This window comes from Rhinolophus sinicus, linkage group LG05 (assembly GCF_036562045.2).
Source record: "Rhinolophus sinicus isolate RSC01 linkage group LG05, ASM3656204v1, whole genome shotgun sequence".
NCBI classification, from domain to species: Eukaryota; Metazoa; Chordata; class Mammalia; order Chiroptera; family Rhinolophidae; genus Rhinolophus; species Rhinolophus sinicus.
In genome coordinates this window covers 47,583,857-47,607,449 of record NC_133755.1, presented here as the reverse complement: position 1 = coordinate 47,607,449, position 23,593 = coordinate 47,583,857, and positions in this window count along the sequence as shown.

The following is a 23,593-nucleotide window of genomic DNA, read 5'->3' as shown; positions in this document are numbered from 1 at the left end:
TTGTCAACAGCCGTCAGAAGGTAAAAGGCATGGAACAGATTCTTTCTAAGAGAGTCCAAAAAGGATTCAACCTTGCCAACACCTTGATTTTTTACTTCTGGCCTCCGGAATTATGAAAGAATAAATTTCTGTTGTTCTGAGCCACCAAATTTATGGTAATTTGTTATGGAAGCCCTAAAAATTTAATACACCTATTAAATAATTTTGGTTTTCTAATTCTTATGTCACTGAAAATGGAGCATTTCTATCTGCTTTAATTTTTTCTGTCTTATAGAATATGATAATATTTTGGGATTATTTGTTAAATAAGTCACAGACATTGAGGAAATACTATGAGTTCTGACAATTAAGTTCCCAAACTTATCCTAGAAAAAGTGCTACATACCTCACTGCTGAATATCACCATGGTCAGCTTTGAAATACTCCCCTTGGGAAGCGATGCACCAATGCCAGGGCCTACCTCACCCTTCAAAGCAATTTTGGAACTCTTTTTCTGGAATGACCATCAGAGCTGTCATCTTATTACCCTTGATGTCCTGAATGTCATCAAAATGTCTCCCTTTCAGTATTTCCTTTATCTTTAGGTAAAGAAAGAAGTTACTGGGGGCCAGATCAGGTGAGTAGGGAGGGTGTTCCAATACAGTTATTTGTTTACTGGCTGAAAACTCCCTCACAGACAGTGCCATGTGAGCTGGTGCATTGTTGCAATGCAAGAGCCATGAATTGTTGGCGAAAATTTCAGGTCATCTAACTTCTTCACCAGCCTTTTCAGCATGTCGAAAATAGTAAACTTGGTTAACTGTTTGTTCAATTGGTACAAATTCATAATGAATAAATCCCTCTATATCAAAAAAGGTTAGCAACATTGTTGCAACAAGTTCGCGAACTTAATTGTCAGACCTCGTATTTCCCCCAAGGATTATTTTTTTAAATTAAATTTATTGGAGTGACATTGGTTACTAAAATTATACAAGTTTCTAGTGTACAAGTCTATAATACATCATCTACATATTGCATTGTATGTTCACTACCCAAAGTCAGTTCTCTTTCTGTCACCATATATTTGACCCCCTTTACCCTCTTCTACCACCACCCCCTCCCTACCCTCTAGTAACCACTAAACTATTGTCTGTGTCTATGAGTTTTTGTTTGTTTGTCTTGGATATTATTGTTTTTAAATGTGAGTTTTGCATTTACTAGGAAATACATTTTCTTAGCAGAAAATATCTTTTGGGAAACACATCCAAAAACTTCTATTAGAAGCTTTTAGATTTACCTGCCAAAAAATTAGCTGTGAATCAAGATATAACTGTTTTTCAAAAATCCCATTCTAGTGCATTAAATACAAACTTACTTCTCAATATAGACAATTAATGACATCTGCTTTATTTTTGGACTCTAAAACCAAATCATTTGTGTGTTTAGACAGTTTTCCCCCTTGGACTTAAGGTTTTAAAATAAGGTGTCTTCCTTTTCAAAAAGAGGCTGAGTAACTGGCTTTATTTTGGAATTTAAAATGCCCATTGTTTATAAATGTTAACTCACATTTATGAACAAGAGTTCATCAATTATGTAATAGATTGCTAAATGTCACTCCTGTGCTTTACTCTTAAAGTAACTACATGCTATCTGCTTAGGAAAATATCATATAATTATAAAGTAATTCTATGTTCTAGTAGATTACTTAGTAATTATACTTAATACTGTAGTTCCAATAGTGATTACTATTAAAGCTCATTATAAAAGGCAGAAATAGTCACATATGTATTCTTAATTATATCTGCCACAATAGAAGTTAATGTTAATTGAAGTGATTTATAGTTACGGTAACTCAATTAAAAGTATATACTAGTAGTGATAACCAACCTTCAAAAGAACAAAGGGTCAGATTAGTATCAGAAAACTTAAAGGAGAGTCACCTTTGCCCTAGTTTTGTTTGGTTCCTTTACTCAGAAAATGCTTCTACCATTTTCTTCCTATGAGCTTATTCATTTCTATATCCCCAGCACCTAGGACAGTAGTTGGTTTCTGGAAATGTCCCATAAATATGTACTAATACCGAATAAATGAATAAGCAAAATATTTATTTTAATCCATCTAAATTAGATGGTAAGAGCCATCTAAAACTATTTGCAAGTGGATTGTGAGATTCTACATTGATGCTATTAATATTTTAGTGTCATTGACTCCCTTAAGAATGCTATAAAAGTTCCTGCCATTTCTCAGTAAAGTCTATATAAACACAAAGTCTTCCAAACACTTGCAGGATGTTAAACGACCCTCTAAAGTCCATTCATGGAGCTCAAATTAAGAACAATGGCTCTGGAGAAGAGCAGCATTTTGTAAACCATACAGTCTACCACCAGGGACTTGGGACTAGATCCGTTTCCAAAGGAATTTATAGTAGATTGCTCCTCTGGTTTTTGCTTCCTCCATTATTTAAAAAAATGTGTGGAATAGTCAATCATGATATCACTCATAATTTATTTTGCTTCGCATTCACTTTTAAATTGTTCAGCATAAGAAATTATACAAAATCTATCCCTTTAATAGAAGATGACAAACAGAATATATTTCTAAATAAAATATACAGCTCGTTAAAAAGACCAGTGTGAGGTGCAAAGTTTCTGGTTCACCGGATGCATTTGGCCCTGTTACTGAAACCCTGTTCATAGCACAATCCTAAATGCAGATACCAGTAAGAAGACCTAGTGGCAAACCCTCACACAAAACAATGGGCTCATGGTCTACACAGTCCTGGGTCAGAGATTGGGTGGATTCTGGAAGTGCCAGATAGAGGCAATGCTGTGAACAGCTCGCCATCTTACCAAACAAATGATGGCAATGTTCGAGAAATATCACAGGACCGGATCAACACACACCCTCATAAATGCTACTGAATCCAGAGAAGGCATGTTGAAGGTGGACGTAGTTGGTCAACTTCTGAGACCAGGTAGCAAAGAAATACAATCTACTTTCAAGTCCCCAATTTTGTTTCAATGTAGGCCTAAGAGTGTGAATGAATATGGACAAGAATAAAATGATTATACAGGTCCAACCGAGATCTGCATTACACAAAAGCCTAAGAGAAAAATCTAAGAGCAGACTGGAACCGTGTCAGGAGGCCAGAAAACCTTATGTATTTTGGAATTTCTCTTAGGACCCAGCTACCTGGGACCTTAAAGCATTTCTCATGCCCTTTCCCTCACATCTTTAGTGTGGCCTAAACTGGAGTTCTGAGAGAGTTAACCTAGTATAGAACATGCCTGTCATGTTATTCATTATATCAACTGGGGATTTATTCCCGGTCCCCATTCCTCAGTGGTACAGAACACTTCCTGCATTTTTCCTAATCTGCATAATCACTTGTCAAGATGAGTGATTTCTATCCACTTGTCAATGTTGCTGGGTTGTTTTTTTTTAACATTACCTGAGAAATTGGTTTAACATATTTTAACTGACATTCTTTTCTATGCAACTGGATACCATAGATAGATATTTTTGATAGCCATTTCTCCGTCCCCCTCCCCAAATGAGTTCAGTGCTCAGGAAATGAACTGAATTTCCCTAGACAATTAAATTCATTACATTCTTGCTTCACAGATATGGGTGATACCTGGATACACAGATATCCCCACTTGAACTCTTTCATTGTACTGAGGACAGCTATTCTGAGAGGAAAGAAAACTGTTCCCACCGATGGGTGTGCTGTTTAAAATGGCTCTTCATCTCAAAGTAGAATATTTTATAAAAGCCTCTGAAAAATTAGAGAAAATAATTGATATAAACCAATTTTCTTAAAATGTTTATGGCTATTTCTCAGTCCAAAGGTGAATCATAAAGGTCTGAATATAAAGAAGTCAAATCTAAAGATCTTTTCTGTCATTTGACGATAAACAAGATTCATGAGTTATTGTCACAGAGTCTTATTAGAAGTGGAATTGTAGACAAGTCCAAATACATTTCTCTTCCTTTTATTTTCTATTCTCATGTTGGAATTCCTAAGGCTGTTTTTTTTTTTTCTGTTTTAGTTCCAATTTCATACTATAATATACTCAGATCAAATACCCAAGGGCTTGAAAAATACATGCAAAATTGTTCATATACATATATATATATATATATATATATATATATATATATATATATATATATATATTAGTAAAGTATCACCATATAGAGGGAAAAAGCCGTACAGTAGAATTAATCCTTCTTTACTTGTTCCTCCCCCAAAATACAGTCAGTATCTTCACTCAATCATAGCCTTTTCCAGCCCCTGATGCAAATCACATTTAAAGGAATCCAGAAAAAACATGCAAGTAGTTCCTTCTGTTCTATGAGTAGAAATCAGATTTTCAGTATTGGGCGGATTCTGGTTAGTCAGATGGAAAAAGTCAAGGATTATACGATTTCAGTCATATGAGGGATATAAAACTGAAAGCAACAAATGAACAAACAACACAAACAAACAAAACTCGACAGAAGGAAAGGAGGTGTGGGAGAAGTTAGACAAGCGTAAAGAGGGTTAAATACATAATGATGGTAGGAGATTTGACTTTGGGTGGTGAACATACAATGCAATATATAGATGATGTATTATAGAATTGTACACTCGAAACCTATGTAATTTTATTAACCAATGTCACCCCAATAAATTTAATAAAATTTAAAGAATTGTCAAGTTAAAGTGGATGTTTCATTTAAAAAAAATGAATCTGTCTTATTCTCCCTTGACCCAATATTTACCTCTAAAATAATTCACACAATTGTAGAAATTTTCTGAATTCAATTATTCAATAAGTGCTCATTAGTACTTAGCTGGTGTCAGGCCGAGTTCTGGGCACTGAAGATGGAGCAGGAAACATAATTGAGAGGTCAGAGTCTGAGGAGTGCAGAACCATCTGGACAACAAGACCAGCCCAGTAACTCTCCTTGAAAAACCCATGGTCTTTGTTTCCAAGGTCAAAGAAGACACAAATTCTTGAAGCATTGTTATTAGACTAAAAGTCTTAGATGAAATGGCTTTGTTGCATGTCTTCCTTTATCTGAGAAAGTCTACACCAATATGCACATTTTAAGTTCTTTCTGGCATCGTCACAAATATTTTTAAATTTAACTTTAAATAGGCAATACTTTAAATAGGCAATACATTCATGTGATTCAAAATAAATATATATGTGAAAGTATTTAATCAAATGCTTTCCTTCCCAATCCATTCAATGCCTCCCTATCCATCCACCCCTACTCCAATGATTACCACTCTTGTTTTATCTTTTAGAGTTTCTTAATGTATATACAAATAAATACAAAGATGCTTGTAGTTTTTCTACCTCCCTCTATTTTTATACAGAAAAGAATTAGCATTTATATGTATGGTTCTACTGTTTTCGCTTAACAATAAATCTTGGAATCTTTTTATGGCTGTACATAGAGAATTGTTTCATTCTTTCTTAAAACTTCATAGTATGTCATTATATAGATGTATCATAAATAATATTTGTGCAGCCCTTCATGATGGAGTTTTAGGTTTTTTTCTAGACTTTTGCTATTAAAAACACCACCAAAATGAATAAAATTATGCATATGTCATCTCTTAGGTATGTAAGTATATCTGTAAGATAGATTACCATAAGTGAAATTTCTGGGTCAATGCGTATATTCATTTCTAATTTTGATAGCTATTGATAACTTATCCTCCATAGATTTATTCTGATTTACATATATACCATTATATTTCTATACAGCCTTACTTAAGAGTATATTATCAAACTTTTAGATTTTTGTCATTCTGGTGGATAAAAGTGTCACAACAGTGCATGTCATGCAGGGACTGTGGTCCTGTTCTCTGCATAAGAACACAGGACATGGTGAGGCGAAAAAGGAACACCCACGGAGCCATAGATAGGGGAGTCATACCACACCACTATATTCTTGCTAGCGGCTGGGTTTGAGATACAAAAGCAAACATCCACCAGTACCCCAACAAGGGATTTTCCTGCACCCCAGTCTCACTGGCAGATGGGCAAGATACATGAAGTAGGAACCACACGATCCACAATCTGCTGTCCACGTCTCTGCCTGCCAACCAACCAACCAACCAACCAACCAACCAACCAACCAACCAACCAACATAGCTACAGCAGTTATATCAATGGCTAATTGGCCAACTGACCACAGCTGATGGCCAACCAGTCACAGCCGATGGCCATCTACTACGTGAGCCAGCACCTTTCCACATGAGGCCGAGAGCCTGGAAACTGCTCTCCGGGACTCTGTCCCCACAGTGCAGTTCTTAATATGCGTTTTTCTTTTTATGAAAAGTTAAATGTTTCTTCAGACATTTAGGAGATATTTGTATTGAACTTTTAAGGAACTTTCTGTTTTATTTTTATCTATTTTCCATTTCCCATTTTCCTGTTGGATATGTGAACATTCTCTTAATTTTTAGGAGCCCTTAAAATTAGGGAAATTAATTATTTGTCGATCAAATGAGTTGCAGAAATTGTTTGAATCTGTCTTTTGTCTTTTAACTTCCTTTATTTTTTTTTCAAATTAACTCTTTAATTTAGGTACGAAGTTCCCATGTACCTCAAACTTAGTGTCCCTTATTATTAATATCTTACATTAGTGTGGCACATTTGTCACAATTAATGGACCGATATCGATACATTATTGTTAACTCAAGTTAATAGTTTATGCTAATTTCCTTTGTTTTGCTGAAGCTCTTTTATTGGGGTGAAATTGATATGGCATAATATGAGCCATTTTGAAGTGTACAACACAAGGTCGTGCAACCACCACCTCTATTTAGTTCCAAAATACTTTTATCAACCCAAAAGAAAATCTCATACCCATTATGCAGTCACACTCCTGATTTCCTTGTCTTTCCAGCCCCTGGCAGCAATCAATCTGTTTTCTGCCTCTTTGGATTTACTTATTCTAAGTCTCTCATATAAGTGTAATTTTATAAAATGTGACTTTTGTGTCTGGATTCTTTCAATTGGCATGTTTTTGAGGTTCGTGAATTTTGTAGCATGTACCAATACTTCATTTATTTTTATAACTAAGTAATATTTTATTGTATGTATAGACCAGTTTTGTTATCCATTCATTTATGAACATTTGAGTTGGGTCATATGGTAATTATAGGTTTAAATGTTTGAGGAACTGCCAAACTGTTTTCCACAGTGACTGCCAAAAACACCCTATATGATGCTACCCTTAATCATATATTACATACTATCTATGTTTGGACTGTTAGCTGAACTTTCTAGGTGGCTTATTGGTTTGTCTATCTAATCATACTCCACATCATACTATTTTGGTTTTTGATCTATTTAATGTGTTTTAACACATGGTAGGGCTAGTTCACCCTCATGGTTCTTCTTTATCTCAATTTTCATTGTTATTCTTGTTTGTTCTTTTTTTCACATGAACTTTAGTGTCACCTAGTAGGGTTCAAAGGAAACCTAGCTTCATTTTTAATGGAATCACATTAAATTTAGAAATTAACTTAGAGAAAATTGACATCTTTTATGACTTTGAGTCTCTCTAGTCAAGAATATGTTATGCCTGCCTGTTTGTTCAGGCCTCTGTTAAGGCTCTTACTGTCTTCATATAGGACTGGAGCACTTATCGTTCTGCTTATTCTTTGGTATTTTATGTTATTTGTTACTCTTATAAATGAGAATTTTTCTTTGATTATATCTTCCAACAGGTTTTTGTTTGAAATCAGTCTAATTCATGAAAGCTGCAATAAGTGTCTATTTTCAAGAGAGGATGGGTAAGTAATTGCTAACTCTTACAGCTTTGCCCAGGAAGACATACCTTAAATTATAGTTTTTAACGCCAATAAAATTTATCCTTTACTGTAATTATAATTTATGCTCTAGATTTGAAATCAGAAAGGTTTAAAAATTATAAATGGATGACATTGAAGAATAATGTTCTATAATATCTCAGTATTGTATATTATTTAACTTTAGCATTAATGTATATATCTATTTTATGTATATAAGAATATACATATGCGTATATGCATACACACATATATGAACCTACAAATACAAAGCCTACACATATATTTCCAGAGTGAAAATATCTTTGAATTAATGCTCCCTTTGTTTTTGCTGATAAATATATAATATGTCACTTCAAAATTACTTTGTGGAGCAAGGACTTCTTTGGAAATAACTTTGAAGCCTGAAACTGAGAATTTAACTCAGCTGTATGTTTTGTCAGCAATTGTCTTTTATTTCTGCATCAGCTCATGGTATAAACTAGATACTTTCTGACTTTCAAATAAATGACTGATTCATGTTATTTATTTCTGTAGTCTTCATGACAAATTTTGTTTATTCTCTTTCTGAGTAATGTCACCTTCACTTTTTATTCTTCTTGAAGATATGAGAAGACTTTTCTAAACAATGAGGAAATAGGCAAAATAATTGTTAACACTTATATTTCAGAACAAATTTGCTTGCCACTCTGGCCTCATATCACACACAAAAACTGGAACTCAGCATGGCTGTCCAACAAAGACAGCTTTACTTTGTTTGTTTCTTTACTTATAGTCACTGAACCAGCTCAAAGCCTATGAAATATAATTTTATACACATTTATACATCTACGTATCTAGAGCTATAAGCAGTTTGAAAACTAAACAGAATCATGTGTGACACAAATAGGCATGCAATAAATATTTGGTAGAAAAGTGAATAAATGAACTAATGATTCAATTAAAAATGTACTTTCAAAATCTATTTTTAACATTTTAATCATTTTAATTTTTAACATTTTAATTCTCACCAAAAGGAGGCACTTTTCTCTACTTCTAATATAATCTGGGAGGACAGAAGCGTTGCCATCAACCAGTATTAGCCTTTAGGGTTTCTGCATATCAGCCTTTCCCCTCTTCTGTTTGTCAGCTATGATGGATGATACTCCCATTTGTTCATGCTCTCTTTGATGTGATGTATCCTGCAATAGCCAAGGAGGAGTTCTCAAATTCCAGAGGAGGTGGAAGCAACAACCTGAGGGGAAACATTTCTAATGGCGGATTGGGTCAGAGTGGTGGTGGTCAAACAATAGTTATCAGTCTTTTACTTACTGCAGGAATATGGCATGGCCCCAGACTGCACAGCACAGAGTAAACTTCAAACCCACCGTCAATGAGGCCATTTGGGGGAAATATAGGCCAGACCTTCCAGTTAAGAAGAATATCATAAATGGCAACTTAACTTCTTGTCCCTGAGAAGGAGTCAAGGAATCAGGGCAGTCATGGAATTTGATCCTCAAAAAATTCAAATCTTATTAAGAAAACTATGACTAATGACATGAAGCATGAAGAAAAATATAGACAAAATATGTAACTTTTAAAAGGTGGAATTCTGTCAACCCATAGTTATTCAGAGATAGAATCTTACTAAGACATTAAAAAGTAGAACACATTAAGCACTGATTTTCACGGCACAGTTATAACTGAATGCCTGAAAGTGTTGAGATTCATGGTTTGGTTTGTCCTCTGAGAACAGCCAGTGTCCCCCCAAAGTCTTGAGATCAGGCTATTAACAAACATCTAGAGAGCACTTATCTGTTCACAAAGCACTGCATACCTCATCTCATTTAACCTCAAAGCAACTATATGAACAACGTCCTCTCATTATCCCTATTTTGTAAATGAGGAAGCAGAGGCAAAGAATGACTCAGAAGGTTGGACACCACTCAATGGTTGATCTAAGAGTTGAACCTCAACTCTCTTGTTACAGAGTCCAAACTCTTTAGTTACTGTTTATTTATTTGTTTTCCTGGAATGAAGCTGAGGACATTTAAGCAAGGTGAACAAAGAGACAGATAAGGGAACGTTACACTCAAGTGCAAATTTTTTCTTCTTTTTACTGACACTCAGTGGAAACTCTAACATCTTCCCCATCTACTTCCCCATTCAAAAATCCCTAACATAAACTGCAACAAAACCATTTCATTTTGACAATCTGTAGACCCTGTAAGTTAATTTTCTTGCATGCTTGCTCTAAGCATGCACACAATGGTGGGCTATGAAATAGGGGATAAGCTTCCCCGGGGCAGCTATAAGGACGCTGCATGCCAGGGCCTGGAGGTCAACAGAAAGGCTGTCCCTGAAAAGCACAGATGACTGATGGCCTGAATGCACAAGGGGCTCTGGAATGCTCTTTTATCTAAGTCACAGTGCTTCCCCAGCCCCCAGCCCTCCATTGCTCCCATACCTTATTTCCCATCCCTCATGCCTACGGATATATGCTTCTTCCTGGCTTTGATTAGCCTGCCCCGCCACCCACCTCCACCCTGCTTCCCTGTCCTCCCTACGAGCCAAGAACGCTCCGACTTGAGGGAAGCACTTCATCATCATGATGGGAAGTGTCAGGTGCACAAGATAAATGCAAATTTCATGGCACCACTGCCTCATTCAGCCAAGTTTTATGAGACTGAGAAAACTTGGAACCTTATGCTGTGGGGCCATTTGGTTGGCAGAGAGCAAAACAGACTTTATCCAACACCGTCTGTTGGCAGCTCTGGTGCTGGATTTATACCGAGAGGTGGAGATGGCTCTGGCTATTGAGCCTGCTGCTCAGCCAGCTGGGGGCCTCTCGAGTGAGGGAAGAGTAATGACGTGAATCCTGGGAGAGAACGTTCCACCTAAGTGCTCCCAGTGGCATCTTCAGGGTCCTACCTCAGCCTGGAGAGGCAGGCCCCAATGACACTGGCCTCTTGCACAGAGGTAGAGCATTCCCGAAATTTCTAACCACTCTCCTTGGTGCCCACCATACTAATAAAACCTGGCATCCACAGCAGAGCTGGAGCTGGAAAATGATTTCTCTGGTGAGAAACTAAATCTGTTTTGTTATTTGTTTTCATCTGAGTTTGTGGTTTTCTATTACAGAGGACGTTGCTCCATCTGCCTCCAAATCTATTATCCTGAGGGGGTGTCCACCTGGGAGGAAAAGTTTGACACAGGCTGTGAAATAATGGCAAAACAAACAAACAAACAAAAAAACCAGAGTTCTGGAGCCAGACTACCTGAATTTGAATCCAGCCTTCTTCCCTTACCAGCTCTGTATGACCTTAGGCAATGTTTATCCTCTTTCCATCTCAGTTCTCTGCCTGTAAAGGAGGCATAATAATAACAGCACTTACCTCATAAAATGTAGTTGGGCAGATTCAGTTGATAAAATATGAAAATGTAAAGCATTTAGAACAGAGGCTGGCCAATGGTAACTTCTCAATGAAATTTAGCTGTTATTATTTTGGCAAACGCACTTTTTCACTTTTGCACACTTTGGTTTTCCAACCTGGGCATCAATCTGAAGACTTGTGATCACAATGAGAAATTTAAAAGGGACCCTCAGCACTGCCTGGAGGTTGTACTTGGCTGCCGGAGAACACACTGAGTAGCATAGCTTTAGAGTCTAAGCTCTTAGACGGCAGGGCTGAAAAAAGAGAAAGAAATGTGAGTAGCTCTGTAATCTTCCTTGGGAATAGCACAAACATGCCATCTCCTCTTCACAGACAGAGTAGATCTGTGATTGAAGGTTAATGAAGTAATAATCTTTTCTATTTATCAGCTCTACAACAGTAGCTGAGACCCAGACCAATTCTTTGAAAGTAGAGTGAAATTCCTTGTGAAGAAAACACTAGATCTTGAAGACCTTGGCAATTATTTGTAAATGAGCAATTGAGGTCCAAAATGAATATGTTCCATGGTCCCCAAGCCAGACAAAAGAAGAGTCAAGATTAGAAACGCTAGACTCCTAATTCAGCGCTTCTGTGTCAGAGTGGCTCTCCAAGTAGTCCTTGCAGGAACATCTGCCACATTCGAGTGGGCTGGCTTCCCTGTGAACTGATGCCCCTTTCCTCACTAAAATCCCCTGCACATCCTTTAGGGCGCTCTTCGCTAGGTACTGTGTCTGGACAGGACTGGGTCAGTAAGTAGGGGAGAAATTTGAGGAGGCTATTCAAATCTATGTGTTAGACACCGAACTAGGCATTTTGAGATGCTACAAAAGAGTCCTGACCATCATCCCTGCTCTCAAACACCTTCTAACCTCATTGGCCAGATTCCACGGAAGGGCCAGTGCTGCAGGGTGAGGTGAAAAGGGACAGTATTTGAGGCTTTGACAGACTTGGGAGAAGGGAGACTGTGTGAGCCAACTAGACCTACGTTGAGCCTTCTGGGTATTTCAACATAACCTGTGGCATTAATGCTTTAGTAGCTTGTGCTCACTTACTTAAGATAAACTCTATTATGATTTTCATCCTATATGTTTTGAAAAGAATCTTCAGAAAGGCTCTTATCTTCCTTAGGCCAAAGATTGTTTGAACTCTGTGACTTAACTAATAATAATAACAACAATAATAATTATCAGGGTAGTTATCATTGGTTGAACACCGACTATTCACTAGACCCATTGGTAAGCACTGTGAGTTAACAGATGATTCATTAGGTCAGAGGGAGCATGTCTTTCACGAGTTTTAGAGCTCCACGCAGGGAGGTCTCCTGTTTAGCCTTGCAAAACTTCCAACTGAGGTAGGGTCTTGCCTCAGGAGTCCCCAATGAGTGAAACAAAGCACAATTCATAAGCTTGTCCTACAACTTCCTGAGGAAAGAGCCTTCCAGAACTCACACACCAAATAAAATAGTTAAGGGGAAAAATGAAGGGAAAAAAGTGTTTTTTTTTTAATCAATTATACTTTTAAATTATTTTCTTCACAGGATTTATTAGAACAAGAAGAAAACCCCCTAAAGTTCTGAAGAAATATTAACATAACATGCCTGTAACTCATGCTGTGTTTAATGAGAGGTGCTGTTTTTCCTGCCATGGGGGCCATAGCCCAATGAGTGATGGCTCTGAAAAGGGTCACATACATATTCATCAAATTCGACATGCACATGTAAACTGGTTTTAATAGGCCATGACAGCAGAAGTTGTGTCGGGAAAATAGCTGCACATGTTCTCCTTCCCTCAACTGGCATATTTAGCCATTAACGCTCTGGTATCCATGGATGAAATATTAGCTTGTTAACTTAAGACCATCCGTTGTTGTTGATTCTCAGTGGCAACCGAGGGAAGAGAGCATCTCAGCTACTTTATTAGGGGTGAAGCTGGAGTTTCAAGATGCTCATTTTACCTTAATGGTGCCATTAATAGCATTCTGCTCCCTGAACCTGGAGCCCAGAAGATGCACACAAAATATTCTGACTGAAATTGATATTACACGCAGTCCGAAATGAAGACGACCCTATGGCTCCTACTCTGTCACTACCACAGATGGCGTGGGGTTTAAAACTTTGTCCTAATATGTCTCAATGCAAGATTTATTTTATTCAAGTGTCAACCAGTTGGAAGTTTGTTGAGGCATGCACGGCTGTTTAACCAGACATTAGCAGCAAATATAAACCCTCGCAAGGCTTTCTCCTTGGTTATCTGCTGACTACATTGTCAAGCACACCGGTGAATTAAATGATCACAAAGCAACTGAAACCACAAGTGATCCATGAAAAAAGACTATCAAGTAAGTCAAGTGAGATCTTTAGACCATGTAGAGGCTACCATACAAGAACAGAACCCCAAAGCCCATTATTTTAAGACACTCAGGTCCTGAGTTGGGTTGATAAATTGTCTCATTGTAACCACATGGAGGCCCCTGGCTACCTCAAACATCAACCTCTGGATACCTATATTTGGTTAAACACAAGTATCTTTAATGAACCATGGACATTTGGCCTCATCTGTCAGTCAAGTTTCTTCCTGGATTGAATTGGTGTTTTGTTCTACTTTCTGTAAAACAAACAGCTATGCACTTGAAATGCCTAAAGATTTGGTCTAACGAAAGATATTTGGGACATGATTATGTTCAAGTAATGTGGCGAGGAGGAGTTTCATTGCCTGAAAACTAATCCATCATTCATCGTCAATCACATTTGATTATTGCCCTCTCCCCCCTCATCCTCACCTTTTCCTGCCTCTTCTCCACATCAATGATTGATCTTTGGGAAACAATTTTCTGCCCTTTAATAACAAAAAGAGTCCTTAGATCTTCATAAACTCAAAAGAGGATAAACTCTAGTTACCAAGAGAGTAATTAACATGGTAAAATACTTTATCCATTAATAAAATTACACTATAGGTGAGAAAATATGTTCAAAGAGCAACGAGTTGAATAAATTCACCGGCTATTTGGTTCTTCCTTGTGAATATATTTTCCTGGGCAGAAGGAAGTATACACATGGTGCCCTTAACTTCCTTATAATTAGTTGTGAATGAAGAAGACATTAGATCCAATCCTTTGAGTATTATACAGGCACATTTTTCTCAAAAAAATTATATATATCTCAGGTATTATACTTTCCAAGGTAGACATATCAAAGCTATTTTTGGTTTTTCAGAAGGAATGTATTTGTCTTCACTCTCAGACTTGGTGTCTTGAGATAAGGTAATTTAGGGGAGAATATGATCACTATAGGGCAGCTCTTCAGTGTAAAATAATAGTGGGCTCAAAACAACTTATTCGAATGCTGCATCACAATACAATACTTTTAATGCCCCCATCCCATACGTTTAGGAGTGGTTAATGACTTACATGTTCTGAGATAGTCTCAATTGAAAAGATTATTGCCATGTGTACAGGTGATGTTATGTGTGTTCATTATTTTTCCAGTTAAGGCTTAGGCTCATTAGACCACTGTTGCCAAAGAACACAGGACACAGTGTGCTGGATTTCTGCTTTTCTAGAAAAAAAAAAAAGACCTTCACTTCTAACTATTTTAGTTACATTGCAGTGCAATTAAGAAACACATCCCTAGAAAGCAATGTTGGTTTCAATGACTAGTGAGCCGAGGGAGGAAGGGCAGGGCCAGTTCTTCTTTGGCACCGCTGCCCATCACTAAGAGTCAGGAATGGCTGGTGCACTTGGCTGATTCAGAAAAATGCCATCTGGTATAGATTTCCTTTCAACTCATTGGGAGGAATTCAGGATCATGGGCAATAATTGAAAGCTGTTGTCTTTAGGGTGGTATTTCATTTAGCTCTTTTTTTTCTAGTTAGCTTCTGGAAACAAGGCTGCCTGAGCTAACTCACATCTACTTATGCTACCTGTATTCTCACTCCTGACAAATGCCCCATAAGCTGAGAGTGCACACCCATAAATAATGTGCCGTTTGCATTTATTCTGCTCCAAAGTGCTGTAAACATCAAGGCCTACTTATCAGAGGTGTATGCCTGGTAACAGAGGGTCATTGAGAACTAGGGCCAAATGAATTGAAGTAAGCAGAATGAATGGCGTTGCTGGTCATAACTGAACGCTGGGGCTGAATTGAGGCCACTCAAAGCAGATCACATATGACTTTAATCCGCTGCTCTGCCCAGCTTTCTCGGGGGATAAATCTGTCTCCAGTTTTTATTTACATATTATCATTTTACCGTATGTCACTGTCATAGTTTCAGACTTGAGTAAATCCACATTTAAATAGCGATTTGTCTCCTTTTGATGGTAAATATTCTCCTAAGTGGTGGTTAGGATTAAAGGGAATTTGTCGACAATGGGTAAAGGGGGCTATTCAGGATTAAATGAAATTATACACTCAGCCAAGAGCGCCTTCACTGGGAAGCTCAGTCCGGCAGGTGCCGGTTGTCCCACAAATTCCCCCTTTGAAAGTACAGTGATAATTCCCTGAAAGGAGCGAAAGAAAGGGAGGGGGTAGAGAAACAACACAGACAAATGTTCTCAGCACTCCAGACTCCCTGGGAGGGGGCAAATCCTGCCTGAAACAGCCCTGGAGACGCCACCACTTAAAGGTTAGCAAAGAGTTCTTTTGAGGTGACATTTAAACCTTTAATAGCTCCCAGCCAGTTTGGGCAGGAATAATTTCCCCTCACTGGAGGCCCCGGAGCCGGGCACTGCTCAGTTACCTGTCTACAGAGGATGCGAGGGTGTGGATGAAACCCAAGCAGGGTGATTTGGGAGCAGGGGGTGGAGCCCGCCAGTGTCTGCCGGCCTTGCCCTCCTACCCTAATTGCACCAAAGGATGAAAAAGCTTCAGGTTGCACATTAGGCCCTTGCTGAGATTAGTAATTATAATATCAGTTTCCCCCAAACAAGCTGACAGAACGGCTGGGGGAGCAGAGGTGACTCAAAGTTTAGTAAGTCTTGGGGAAAGTTTACTGGCTCCTGCTGCTTTCTGGCTCACAAACTTGGCCTTTCTACTACCCAGCACTGGCCACAAACAGTAGGAATCCTTTTCAATCACCATTAGCAACACTTCATTTCTATCATATTTGACCCTTGGCAAACTGCAACTCAGCGAAGAACATTCTTTCCAGAAAGGAACCAGACATCCTTCAGCGAGAGACGATTTACTGTGGGACACGCAGCTGATTTGCTTTTGTTGTCCCCCTGGAGCTACTCAGCCCATTAAAATGAATTGTCCTTTTGCACAGTAGTGCTGGTGGGAGGTTCTTTCCTGAGAGACACAAGGGGAGAGGCTGACCCTGGACCTTACTGACTTGTCATCCTGCCTTGCTGCTCTGAGCTAGGATCTGGGGAATATCCTGGCTGTCCATGTATCATATCTTGTTCCCTTTCTTGAAAGCAAGGCTGAATGCTACGTAGTTGAGAACGGCTTTCTCCTCCACACCAGGGCCACAGTGGTGGTTCCCTCCCGTCTTCGCTCATGCTTAATATGCCGAAACACAAAGAGAACAATAAAGAGCCAACTAACCAAAGCACTGCTTACATCAGCTGAAAGATGGCTCCCACCTTTGCTTTACCTACTCATGTTGTAGGAGAAAGCTTTTGGGATTTCTGTAGTCTCCTCCCCACCCAACTGTCTCTCATGGGAATTCCTAAGCAGTGCTAAGAGGACTGTACCTCAGGTATCCTGACACCATCTGGGCATCTTTCATTGTTATTCATATTAATCTAATTTGGAGGAAGTGGAGTTATTTTTTATTGGTACTAGTTTTTGTTGCGGTTGAGGAAAAAGTTTTGGGTATGGTTCTACAGCACTGTGAGTATATTTAATGCCACTAAATTGTACACTTATGGATGGTTAAAATGATAAATAATACCGAGGGGGGCAAAAAATGTATACACATGACTTTTATTCATCTTTTGTTATCGATATATATTGAGTATTACAATTTTAATAGTGTCTTTCCTTTCTTAAAATGTGTATGCATTTTTGGCACCCTCCATAGTTTTGTATATTTACCACCATAAAAATATTAATCGTTATCACTGCGTTAGGGATATAAATGATAAATGTCTATTACATTGTTTGGTATACCTGAAACTAATTTAAAAAATTGTAAAAAAAAACAAACAAAAAAGCAAAACAAAACAAAGAACATATGAATCTAAGACTAGTAATATTAATTCAGAGAACATATGGCTGAAATGTCTGATCTGTGATTTCTATCTTAGCATCTTCTTCTAAGATGCAGTGTCTACAAGTGGGCCCCCATGCTTTGTTAAGCCCAGCACAAAGCACAAATCTTGCCCCACTTCAGATAAAACTGGAAGCAGAGACAGAATAGCCAGAGTTAGAACACAAATACCTGGGTAGAAACTTGGATGAACCACTAAACACATCACTGCATGGGTGTGAAATACTCAGATGGTTTACAGGGCTGTAAATTAGAAACGAGATGGGCCCAGGTAAAAATGATGGAAACTGTCTTCTCATAATGACCCACAGACATTTGAAGAGGCAAGAGATATAGATTTCCAGAAAACCACACATATTTGGGGGAAAATAGGGGTCATTCTCCAGAGGCTTTGATCTGTTAGTTGGCATTTCACAGAAGGCGGCCAGACTGTGTTGATTCGACAACAGCAGTGCAAGCTGGGACCAATTAATTTACACTGCTTCATGTGAGAAAGGCAGCAAAGCCTGATACGTCCATTTCTAGTCTTAACAAAAGTAAATGTGAAATGTTCAACTAGTTTATAAATTTATGAAATTAATGAGTGGTTTGATTTTTTGTAACAACCAAAATCCATTGAACAAGCAATTGGAAATTCCCCTGATCAATCTTTGTGACCCTGAGTTTTAGGCACCAAGGGCAGAATAAAATTTGAAATCAAAGCCATCCATAATTTTTTATCCCACACAAGAATTTAAACATTGGGTTCATTATAGGCCTATTTTCATTGATTCTAGAATCAGTCATTAATGTCTTGGTTTCATGAGTATAGTCAAGCACCAGCTGAAGCCTTCTAGGAGAACTGTTAGGTAGTAGAGACTCATTACCTGGGGCTATAAATATGATCTTAAAAAGATGGCCTCATCTAAACAAAGCCTTCCATGGCCACTTCAGTCTCGTCTTGATTATTTTTTCTCTCTTCCAACACTTGTTGGGTTTGGGCCATTCATTGGCCATTAACCTGCTGACTACAGAGGACATTCTGAGGTAGGCCATACGACATATTGGAGAGCAATCTGGATTTCTAAGGCAGTGGTGAGCTTAAGGGCTGCACTACAAGCCATACCCCTCATTGTCCCGAGTGCCATAAATGAGCTCTTCCTACCTAAGATAGAGGAATGAACTAAATGTGTGGTGGAATATGACTTTCAAGGGCTGTTATGGAAAAAAGACAAGATCACATTAATAACAGATATACTTTTTTATTCAAGAGGAAGAACAATCTCTCCTCCATATCAGCAAAGTTAAATCATTTATTTCTAAAAACCCAAATGGAAAGGAAGCTACACAGGGATCTCTCTGCCTTCACTGAGACCCATATTAGATAAAGACAGATATGATTACATACAAAAGTAGGAGATAGAACTCATCTTAGGTGCAGACTTATAAAGGGAATGACCCCGGAAACCATTCTAGGACTCTGAACCTTGGTCAGATCCAGGAGATAATAAAGAAAAGAAAATTTGTGAGAAGGGTGAGGAGGATTTTTTTTTAGGGGGTGGGAGGGGAGTTTCCTGTATTGTCATGTCTTCTTCTCTTTCCATGGATAAGGGGTTTGAGGTGCTCCTCTTCACACAAACCATGTGAGAGGGGTGGGTTAGGAAACTACTCAGAGTTTGGCCTGTGTCCCCTGATTGGTGTCTAATTCTTGGGACAGTGAACTGGTGGTCTGACTCCAACCTCAGGAATCTGGAGTGTTGGGGAAGGTTGGCCGTCTGCTTCGGTGGTGAAAGAGGCTCATATACCTTGAACTAGCAGGATGAGATGTGAGAGTGTTTCCCATGGATTGTATAAGGGATGCATGGAAGAGAGGGCCAGTGTTATGGCAAGAAAGTGCCCACGAGGAAAGAATCAGTTAAATAATTTTCCAAGTCCAGAGGGCATGATACTTCCCAGCGAAGTGACATCTGTCCTTTCCCCTTACCTCTCTTCATTCTCTGTCACCCCCATTCTCTTTAACCCTTGGATGGACAGAAAAATTGAATATGTGGGGTGGGGGAGCAGGAAGTAAGCGGAACAGAGCAGACAGCAGAGAGACAAACTGCCCCCACATCCCCTTGCGCACTGCAGGCTTTCAACCTTAAGCAGGTGCAAGCTAGAGTTGAAAAGAACTTAAAGCTATGAGTCATAAGTCAAGTTTTGGAGTTCCGGTGGAATTGCATCTTTTAATTACTTTGTGACGTGACTCTGTGACTTAATGACTGGCAGTGACTCCAAGCAGTCTTGGTTATCTGAGGTTGACCAGAATCGTTAGAAGCGGGCCACATTTTCATTCAGGGCACAAAAAAATGAAATAAAATTTAATGGAAAACATCATTCCATTTCAACATACCAGTTGTCCTGCCAACGGCAGTACCATCAACAAAGGTATCTTTCCTAATGAGAATGTTAGGATCTCAGACTGTAAGTCAGGTGTATGACTGAAAAGGGAAAAGAAGACATAAGGATAAGAATCAGAGCACTGACCAAGCCACCCATGGCTCCTGAGAACATGTATGAGTCCTTCAGGAAGCAGACGTGATGTCAAAAGTAGGATTCCTATACTAAGGGACATATGTGACGTTATAATGGTCTAATTATTAGTAAATTTATAGGTAAATCTACCTTAAATATGTCTGAGTCATTGTCAAATCATTTCTGTTTTTCTGAAGTGGCAATTATATAATATCATTCAAGTGTTGCAAAAACAGAAATACCCTGAATGACAGCAGTATAGCAATTTTACCAGTGACAGTTAGGAATGACCCAATAGGCAGTCTGCCTGATCCAGGTGACAGACAGTGAGCGCTTAGAGTTGATGTCTTACATGTGTATCTAGTCATCCTAACTCCATCAGATGCTCTCTAAAACAAAGAACCATGCTTTATCCTTTGCCATTTAATAAATATTTATTAAATGAATAGAATAAGTAGTCAATTAGGCACATCATTTTTGACTCCTATCCCCCAACAAATAGAATCTTATATTTACCCAAATAATTGCTCTCATTTTACTACCTGGATAGTAAAACCCTGACTGCATACATGTGGTTATTTAAAATTTATTTGCCAATTATCAATTTTGTTATCTCATTCCCCATCTTTAGTAGTAAATCCCATTGAAATAAATTCAAGCCACGTAGCCACATGAAACAAAATATAAGTAAATCCAGTGGGAATATCTTAGCTAATTATTACATGGAAAGGAAAAAATGTGATTTGGCTGTAAAAGCTCTAGCTGAACATTTTTTATTCTGTAATTTCTATATTTCACTTAGAGTTTGAGTGATAGAAAACATAGAGTAATAATTCACATTTACAAGTGACATCTTCCTAGTCCTAGGAAACAAGAGGTTCTGGACTAACTAGCCTCCCAGTGGGCAGGGGAACCAGGGAACCAGTTGCCACCCATCCAAGAGAACTGGTATCAAAGATCTAGTAGATAATTTTGCATTCTCAGGGAGGAGTAATATTTATACTCTATTTTGCTTTCCCTGGTGGGATATGCCTTATATAGATAATCCCGTATCTCTCTTTTTCCAGAATAGGCCTTTCCAGAAACAAAATATTAAAGTGAATAAAAACCTACCAAGTGTAACTCCTGAAGAAGCATTTTAGTGTCAGAGAACTGTTTTTCTCTCTTGCTCTTTCTCGATTGTACCATTACGGTTTTGTCAAAAACAACGTTGGCCAGAAACTGTAAGAATCCTTCTGGGTCACCATTAACAACACTTTCTACTCAACAAGCTGGACCCCAGCAGGCTGCAGCCTCACTCTCAACAATTCCTTTGAGAAAGCAACCCAACAGTCAACCACCACAGGTTTACGGTGTGAAAAATGGCATTTTTTAAGGACTTTTGAAAATGTTAAAAATGAATGTGACTTTGTTATTATTTTCCACAGGAAGAATTTAAATTTATAAATACTACTCCTAATCAATTTTGGAACTGTTCACAGAGCTAGAGGGAAATAAAATGTTCCCATGAACATTCTTCAGTTACCATTATATGTTATAACTGATTTTCCATATTGAATCCTTGCCACTGTAAATGTGTATCTTTCCACACACATTTGTTTAAAATTCCCTAAAGGTCTTGTTGCCATCCTATGGCTAAAAGGGAACACATTTGTGTCTAGGATAGAGAGCTGTAAAAGCAACTTTTGTTGCTATGTTGTGTGAGTGTAGATGATTTTTTGATTGGTATTGAAAGCCAAGAAATATGTTTTAAAGCAATTTGTTTCTTAGAACATTTTGTCCACCTCATCACAGTGGTATCTATTAATGCTCTATTTGTAATACTTAAAAAGATAATTTATGTTCTATTAGTACCTTTATTCTTTTCAACCCTCTATTACCAATGTAGGTCAAACATTTGGCACTTAAAATGTTTAGCACTTAAAATTCCAGATAGAATAGTGATAACATGACTTAAACAAGGACATTCTTTTGAAAAGAACTGAAAGAAAAAGGAAAACTTTAAAGTTTCAGCAACACTTCATAGACATGAAATTGATCCCCAACCCAAACAACTCTATGCTCCATTATCATAGAGTAAATTTCAGAGCTATTTAGGTAGAGCATAAAGTTCAGGGAGTCATGTGACCAAAACCTCCAAGAGCAAGTAAATGCATCAGGGGTCAAAGGACACAGAGCTGAGAGAAACATCTGGATTCCATCTTTTGAACTTTTAATGGAAACACCAATCACTTGGCAAGCATCTGGGGGTTTTGACAAGAAGAAAGAGTATTTTTTTAAATAGGGGTTTTGCTTTAGTTTTTTATTCTTCACTTGTGTTAGCTATGAACCTCTTAACATAATGTTAGCTTAATATTTGAGATATCTTAAAATATTTTCAAATGATGTCACTTGATTAGTTCTTTAATGAAGTAGGGTTTTGTTTTGTTTTCAGTTTCTGTCAAGTTTTGCTTAAAAGGGAGTATCCCAGGAAAAAGTTAGGGGACCTGCTTAGCTATGCAGACTGCACTTTCCCTGGGAAGCCTTTCTTATCACTCAGCAGGGACAACCATTTTTTTCCAAATCACCAAACAGTATCTAAGGAAGAGGCCTCTCTATTTGGCTAAACTGGCTCACTGCCTACACCCCAAATTAACTCTCTTAGACATCTGCATATGAAAAACGTCCTGCAAAGCCTTAAAGGGCATTTACAGCAAATGACCTGGCTGTTACCACATTGATGCTGGATGAAAAATGTGTCTCAGGCACAAATAAAAATAATGCAAATCTCTTTGCTGGAGACTAGCATGGTTTAGCTTCTGATCTACTACTAGAATCTACTACTAGTTGGGACACCATGAGCCAATCACAGAGTCTTTGGACTCTGGCTTTCTCTTTCGTAAACTGACAGCCCTGAACTATTTGTTTTAGATTAGTTTGCTTTCAGCAATGATATTTTATATGTGTTGATTGTTGTCCTGGATTTAGCTCTAAAAATCAATTTAAAAATCCTGATTGTTTAAACTGTATTTTTCAACTTCTGCAGCACTCTCACAGGTCTTGTTTCTCTTGATCTTATGAGGCAGGTGTGGCAATTATTATCTTCCCCATCTCAAAAAGAGACCACCAAGGCTCAGAGAGGTCAGGTGCCTCCTTAGTAGCCACAGAAAGGCAGTACATTTCCTACCAGCACAGCAATCTTTCCTGTGTGTCAGAAGACTCTCATTCCTTGTGATTAATTCCATGAAAATGAGACTCCTCAATCAGCAAGATCCATGCCATAGAAAAGCAGGTCAATGGCATGGATGGTAAAGCAGGGATATGCTCTCAAAATTCAGTGCAAAGGAGGCAGTTGCTATTCCTTAAGAAAAAAACTAGACAAATACATGAGAGTTATAATTGAGCTATAATAGACACTTTTCTAAATTGGGAAAGGGCCAAGTTTTCAGATAAAAAAAAAAGCCTGACCACGTATGAGTCAAAATTAATGGAGAGACAAATATCTGGACATATGTGGATTTTTTTCCTTTAATTTTAAAAGTAAAGAAAAAACCCTTTAGATGTCCTTATATTAAAATAAAAGAGTATAAAACACTGGGGTTAAGAGTTCAGGGTTTGTCATCAGAAATGTAGGTCTGTCACTTTTCTCACTGTGACACCAAAAAGTTCTTCAACCTTGCTAAGCCTCAGTTTCCTCATCT